The 6000-nt window shown below is 41.8% G+C and overlaps 1 protein-coding gene across 3 annotated transcripts in view; it reads left to right on the top strand.

Moving 5' to 3' along the window:
• Positions 1-1922: 1922 nt before the first annotated feature.
• Positions 1923-6000, top strand: part of B3GAT1 (beta-1,3-glucuronyltransferase 1) — a 52799-nt gene continuing 48721 nt past the window's right edge. For 2 of the 3 annotated variants that reach the window (XM_018560892.1, XM_018560893.1), the window contains exon 1: positions 1924-2337. The gene's annotated coding sequence lies outside the window, so the exon portion shown is untranslated. Of the gene's footprint in view, positions 2338-6000 lie in introns of all 3 variants that reach the window. The other variant, XM_018560894.1, reaches the window with a different exon arrangement.

Below are 6000 nucleotides of genomic sequence, written 5' to 3'. Positions count from 1 at the left end.
GAGAGGAGAGCGGGTACAAGCAGTCAGTGATCGCTGAGTGTTTGTAGATAATTGAGATGAGGGTATGTTAACTATATCCTCAATTATGAATGAATGGGAAGTGATTTACATCTACATCACCTCCTGTTCATTTATGATTGTGATTATAGTAAACATACCCTGTCCTCATGTTATGAATGAACATGAACACTCAGTATAGACGATTCCTGTTCATTGATAACTGGGGATGCAGAAAAAGAGATTGAGGACTCTGTGTCCTCGATCTCTGTTTCTATTTTAAAAGGGAAATACCCCCAGTATTTCCCCAAAGCCCCTGAAAGTAAAGTAAAAAATAAAAATATTTAATAAAAAATGTATAAATAAATAAAAATAAATATAACAAATTAAAAAGATTATAAAAATAAATAAATAATTTGAAAAAGTGAAAATAAAAAAACGTTTTCGGTTTCGGTTTTCGGCCTAACATTTTTTTTTTTTCGGCTTTGAAATTTTCATTTCGGTGCACCTCTAATATAAATGCATCACCTCATCTCTCCCATATAAGAAGGGATGACTTCGTCCTCTAGGCTCCACCTATAAATATAGTATGATTTTTATATTGACTGACTCTAGAAGTAAACACATACTGGGAGCGGAGGGGCTCATTGCTAAGCAGTGGTGTAAATGCATCAATGAACTCTCTGAAGCAAGGTGCAGTATACTGGCACTATACAAATACAGCAAAATAATGAATAAAAGCCCAACACCACATGTGTATATGTGCATTGCTGTAATCTATGTTACTGCAGTGTTCCTTGATGCACGGGTATATGTGTACCGCGATGACATTCATTTTGATTGGCACCCTGATTCATGTATCCACTTGCAATATACACTGAGTGGCCAGATTATTATGACCACCCCATCAGTACTTCGTTGGGCCACGAGATAACTCCACGAGATGACTTCGTTGGGCCGCCTCGTGACTCCACGAGATGATGAAAGGTGATGCGAGGAATCTGACACGGCACTGTTGCCCTTCTGTTGTCTTGTACCAGTCTTGCCGCTCTCCGTTCTGCCCTAACATTGACTAGTCGCTGACGGCCACAATTCGCACGCTCAGACCCAGATTTTCGGCTGACAGTCCGGTCTTTAAACACTTTAACAATGAGCCCCTCTTGAACATTTAACGAATTCTGCTGTTTTGCTGATACTCGCTCCATGGCTCCGAGCGCCAACAATCATCCCGCGTTCAAAGGCTGTTAAATCGCGTTGTTTCCCCGTATCTTCAGAAAAAAATCACTTCTACTGTCGTGGTAAACAACCCGCTTCCCTATTTATAATGGTCTGGCCCTCTAGCAACTTCAGCGCCAAATTATAGCTAATTATAGCTAATTTGCCTACAAACGTCAAGTGGTCATAATAATCTGGCCACTCAGTGTAGCATACAGCAATGCATAGATGCGAATATCCATGTGTTGTGATATTCTGCATTGCAACATTTGAAATAAATAGGGAGCCTTAAGACCGTGTACGTAAACAAAAAACGCACAGTGGCGCACCGGAGCAGTATGAAAGTGCAGTAAGTGGACGGCAGGAATTTGCATGTGCAGATAATATCAAAATGTCTATGTCCTTAGAAGATTTAGAATTACGCTGTGACATTATTGTGAACACAAACACACTAGTCTGAAACATTTTACTTTCTCTTAATAGTGATCTGCTGCATCTCCATGCTCTCTGTTCTTGGGGGCAGGTTTCCTCCCAACATTTCTGAAAATTGGGCCGGTTTAGGTGTCCAGCGAAGCCGGTTATTGGTTTGATGCCTCTTCCCGACCTGCCTTTATGAAAGAAAATGCATTGGGATTCCGAGAGGCGTTGCAGCATGTACCAATTGCCATACCTCTCCCCCTCCCTGCTGCTGGATTGGTATAGACCGTGCACTGTGCAGTTGCTTCTGTCTCTATGCAAGCATCTCCTTCTCTGTGCTGCATGCTAGAGGAGCTGAGCTTTGCCTGGGTCTTTGATTCAAGAAGAAGCCTTTTTTTTTTTCCTCCATGCAGCAAGCAGAAGAGGTGACCCTCTCCATCTTTGTGTGTCTGCAGACTACAGAACCCCAGAGCCCGGCAGGATCTCCGCAGAGCCCTGAGATCTGATTTGGTGGTGGTGGTGGTGGGGTGGGGGGGGGTCTTGTGCCTTGATTGCTGGGATCCTTAGGAGCAGCTCCACAGAACACACACAAAGGATGCACTGAGCAGTCGTGAATTGCTCTCTGTTCCCAGAGCAGGAAGGATTAAAGAATGAATGAAAGGCACAGCTCAGTGCAGAGAATGAGGCAGACCCTATTTCCACAATGAGGTACGGTGGTCCATTCACTCCATCCTCCCGTTCCTGTGTATTATGCATTGTCTCTTATTCCTGGTCACTTGTGCTTCCTTGTCTGGGTACACCTGCAGCACACACATAAACGTACCGCTGCATGCAGTCATTGGGGTTAGCCTTTCCAACCCCCCATCCCATAACTTTATATAGTTTCCTATCACTTGACAGTTAGCCCGGAACAGTAAGAAGGCGCCCGGGGCTTTTAGCAACTGCAATCATCTGTCACCCTTATTTTATACGCTTTGTGCAGCAATCTGGCATCCTTAACTCTTTCTTCACTCGTCACAGGCTGAAAAACGCTCTCATTTACCCGCATTGTACCTTCAACTGTCCAGGGGGCAGCGGAAGGGTCCTTGTCATCTAGGGAATAACCTGCTTATTTCATAAGGCAAAGAACAATGTGCCAAGTGTAGCAGTCCTTGGCAACCAATCAGGTAACTGTCTTTGGTTCTCCTGATGTCTGTTAGCTGATAAGAGGTGGGATCCGGTTGGCTGCCATAGGTTACTGAGCTTTTGCACATCATTGCTGCCTAATTAAAAGGCTGAATCTGTCTCAGTGAATGAGGGGGCTGTAAGGTCAGGTCTGGGGGGCAGTTTTGCATCATCAGGAAAAGCTGGCACTTTTGCGGAGGAGGCATTAGAAGCATATAATGATGTTAATGGTCGTAAAGCTGTCTTGTAGCCTTTTCGTAATTATTGGGGCAGAATGTTTCCAGGCTCCTATCTATCTATCTATCTATCTATCTATCTATCTATCTATCTATCTATCTATCTATCTATCTATCTATGCCGACATTCATCCATCTATCATTTTCTATTGAACACATGGCTGTCTCATATGTTCTCTGCCTTCCTCTCTCTCCTTTTTTCCCTTTATTGAAATAAACTCTACTATTTAATGCAACAAGTATTGAATAACACCTCCACAAAAGGATAAACAGAAAGAAACACACATCCTGCATAGCTAATATTGAAACCCAGTGTGCCCACCCTAAGAAAATGTGGATACCTGTGGTGCATTTTTCTTGGGGTATTTTCCACCGTGTACATAGGCCGGTTATTCACTGAAGCGGATTGACAACTCTCTAGCGGAGACAAAACAGAGTTTTGAATCTAGAATCACTTCCCGTGTTGCAACTAGATTCTGGTGACCGTTGTTTTACTTTCTGCAGCAGCTGTCCCTGGTCACCCTTTGTATGCTGCAGCCCCAGAGCGTGAGTTAAGAGAGGGCTCGAATCACCCACTGATGGTACTGGCCCCCTGCCTTGTATGATCCTTCGATGAGTGGTCCTACTACGAATGTAGATTCTACAGCTCAGATTCCGGTGAGAGAGCCGGGATGGGTTAAGGATTCCCATTGAAGGGCTTTTGTGAAAGAGTATCATTCAGAAGTAATAGATATATATGAGTGCATTTGATTATAACTTCAGAGCTTGCAGACAAGTGTTACCAATTGTGGGGCAAGCCACATCTATTGTTAACAATCAAATATTTCATAACAGTTGAATAATAATAATAATAATAATGAGTCCAGTAACAAAGCAATGTGCACTGGTGATATGAGTTCTCATAAATGGTTTGCTGGAAAGAAGTTTAATTAACATCAATGTGGCTTGTGGTCATATGTAAAGGCAAAGTATTTCTACTGCACTTGATGTCCTTCTCACAAGCTAATGGATTATCATTCTTGTTCAAAACAGGTGATATGTGAAAGATCTAATATGACAGCCACAACTATATATGCAGAAGCTCCCACAACTGAATACAAACTAAGATTTGTGGCATTTGTGTCACTTTTCTTGCAAGCTTTTTCACTATCAGTTAGCTGCTGTTGTTGGTAGAAGGAGGCAACAAAGTGAGCGTGGTTTTGTGTTTCTTCTATTAGACTTGTTAACAGGAATTTAGCAGTATATTGGAATATATTATTTCTGCCACCTTTATTTTAAAGATTTGGTGTACTGAAAATTATATTATTATATATTTTGTTTCCCCTCAAAGCAGTGAATTAATGCATTGTGGCATTGTGCATTGAATTGGAGGCTATGACATGTATTCTGGTATATATGGAATCTGTGATTCCCAAACTCCAATTTGTCTCTTGGGGTAACTTTGGTGTCACTAGTATAGTAGATTTCACTTTTCTGAACTGGAATGCCGTACTCACTCTTATGGTTCCAAAACAATGGTACAGTTGGGGTCCCAGAACCATGGCACTCTGGCAGTTGAAGTACCAGAATAATTGTAAACTGTTAACTTTGGTCTCATAGAAATTGCATGTTTTCACTTGAGATTTAAAGAAAGGGTGCATTCCCTCTAATGGTCTCAGAAGAATAGACTAGAAACCTGTTCAGTTCTAGAACAATGACATTTCAAAACTTGGGTTCTAGAACAATGGCCCATTGATCTTTGGGACCCAGAAGAATCACACATTGCCACTTGCAGTCAAAGAACTGTGGCACATTGACCCTTGGACTTCAAGAACAATGATTTTTTGACACCTTGGGTTTTAGAACATTGGCCTGTCTATTTTTGGGTCTTAAAACAATGGCCCACTGACAACACTAGGTCTTAGAACTGTGGCACATTGACCCTTGGACTTCCTGGACGATGACTTTTGGACACAATGATACTTGAGGTTCCCAGAACAATTATGTCATAACAGTTTGGAATATTCCAAAATAATAGCATGTCGATCCTTGGGGTCTTAGGACAGTGACACACTGACACTTTGACAGTGATATGATAACAGTTGGGTGTTCCAGAAAATTGACAAATTGGCCCTTCATGTATCATAAAAATGACACAAGGATGTAATTTAGCAAGTTAGACATGGTTCACATACTCAGTGTCTGAAATTTGGGAATACAAAGTGCCATACTTTATCTATGATGTGGAGATTTGGAGCAATGAGATTTTAAATTTAATCTCCAACTTAACAAAAAATAATGTCCACCACCATTGAATTCTATAGAATAGGTCTGCTCCCTAAAAACTTTATAGTATCCCACAAAGTGCTACATTATAATGCTTCAGCTTTCTCACCTTTGCCAACTCTGCAGTGCGAGATGCAGAACGTCCTTATGTTCTTCAAATTGTGGAGAGGGGGCATTATATTTTTGGACTTGGAATTTTGTAGTCTTCCTGTGCTGCAGCAGTTGTACTGTAGAAACATGTAATTTATTATTTTACTACAATTCCATTTGTAATGTAATACTTGTATTGTTTCAGATAGCGTCCAGGCATGTCATTCTTCTAGCTGTGCTTACAGGGACTCAATATAATACGGCATGTGAGTGATTTTTTTTTTATTCTGCGTCGAGTCCTGTTCCTTGGCTGTGTATGGACAGTGGGGGTGCAATGCAGGCCGTGTCACAGTGTTGCTTTGGCTTATAGAGTGCGTTTTTCCTCAGTCCACCTTATCATATCTCTTTCCAGCCAGCTATCGCCGGTAATGTGTTAAACGCATACAATTTATCCTGGGTGTTAAACCGGGGCCGGTGCGAGACGGACTGCTGCTGTTCACAGTAATGATTTGGAGATGAGGAAGGAGAGCGAATGCAGTGTCGACTTATATAACACACACAGGAGGTACATGGCACTGTAATCACATCTATAGTGCCGGGTGAATAGACCATAAGA

This window comes from Nanorana parkeri, unplaced genomic scaffold (genome assembly GCF_000935625.1).
Source record: "Nanorana parkeri isolate BGI_ZX_2015 unplaced genomic scaffold, ASM93562v1 scaffold485, whole genome shotgun sequence".
Taxonomy (NCBI): domain Eukaryota; kingdom Metazoa; phylum Chordata; class Amphibia; order Anura; family Dicroglossidae; genus Nanorana; species Nanorana parkeri.
This window is presented reverse-complemented; position numbering and strand designations above follow the sequence as displayed.